The following is a 1,648-nucleotide window of genomic DNA, read 5'->3' on the forward strand; positions in this document are numbered from 1 at the left end:
ACGGATGTTTCCTGGAACTGCATGGTTTGTTTTGTTTTATTGCATAAATTTCGAAGTATTTAACATGTAGCCAAGAAATTGTGTTCAGAAAATTACAAAAGAAAACCCAAGAGAATAAGGCCTCCAGAAAAAACAAAAAACAAACAAAAAAAACCACACATGTTTTTAGGGTAATGAAAGCCAGGAAAAATAATTAATAGTTATTAAATCAATTTTGAATTAGATTGTTATTTCAATTCCTTGCGTGAATGACTAAATTATAAGCTAGTCACAAGTGATAGAAAAACTGTGAATGGAAAGCCAATTCCAAATTCAGCACGTTTAGATGTTCTGTTATATTCAATGTGCTGATAAAGCCCTTGATGGAAAGAAATATATATATACATATATATATATATTCCCCAAGTGTAGTACGCAGAAGAACCACCTGGGAAGCTTGTAAATAAGGCAGGATTCCTGCGACCCATCCCCAGAGGATGAGAGTTTTAGTAAAACCAAGTTTTACTAAAAGAAAATTCATTTCTTCCCACTAAAATGTGGAATAATGTAAAAATATGTATATTGGCTTGAAGAAGGGCTACCTTTGTAGCTGCCCCGCAACGCTCATGGCTGGGTTGAGGTTCTGGACAGTCTGTGTGGGATAAGGTCTCAACAGATGGGGTTGAGACGCCCATTCACTTGGTAATTCTGAAAATGTAATCTAGTGTGTGTGCACTTGTTTATTATTTAAAATCACATTTATTGGCCAGGCGCAGTGGCTCATACCTGTAATCCTAGCACTTTAGGAGGCCAAGACAGGTGGATCACCTGAGGTCAGGAGTTTGAGACCAGCCTGGCCAACATGGTAAAACCCCATCTCTACTAAAAATACAAAAATTAGCCAGGCATGGTGGTGCATGCCTGTAATCCCGTCTACTCGGGAAGCAGAGGCAGGAGAATCGCTTGAACCTGGGAGGTGGAGGTTTCAGTGAATCGAGATGGCGCCACTTCACTCCAGCCTGGGCAACAAGAGCGAAACTCCGTCTCAAAAAAAAAAAAATTACATTTATTCAGCACCAATTCTATGGTACAAATTAGATGCAAAAATGAGCTGGCCTTGCCCTGCACTCACAGAACCTGCAGACAAGGAGACAGGGAACTAGAAGTCGGTGTGGTCCTGCAGGACCCTCTGAAATCTAACCCAACTGCATGACCCAGCAAAGGCTGCAGGAAAACTAAGAACAGAGGCAGCCCTGCTGATGCATTATTTAGCCAGAGTGCCCTCCCCACAGCCGCCAGCCAAGCATGTGTTCTGCCAAGAAGAGACAATTAGGTGGCCACACTGTGGCAGGGCAGACAGCTCTTGCAGCTCTGCATGAAATGGGCACTGAGGTGAGCGAGTACTTGCCTCTCCTGTTTTAGACCAAGGATCAGTCAACTTGTTCTGTAAAGGATCAGATAGTAACTGTTTTGATGTGTGTGTGCTGTGAGGTGTGTGCTGCAACGCCCCCCACCGCTCTGTCGTGGTAGCATGAGGGCAGCCGCAGGCACAGCTCGCGAGGGGCGGCTGTGTTCAGTAGGACCGCGTTCATAGACGGAAGCCAGCAGCGACCCACAGGCCCTCAGGCTGCATTTGCGGACCCCTACTTGAGAGCCAGGCCAGGCCAAA

This window comes from Papio anubis, chromosome 6, assembly GCF_008728515.1.
Source record: "Papio anubis isolate 15944 chromosome 6, Panubis1.0, whole genome shotgun sequence".
Taxonomy (NCBI): Eukaryota; Metazoa; Chordata; class Mammalia; order Primates; family Cercopithecidae; genus Papio; species Papio anubis.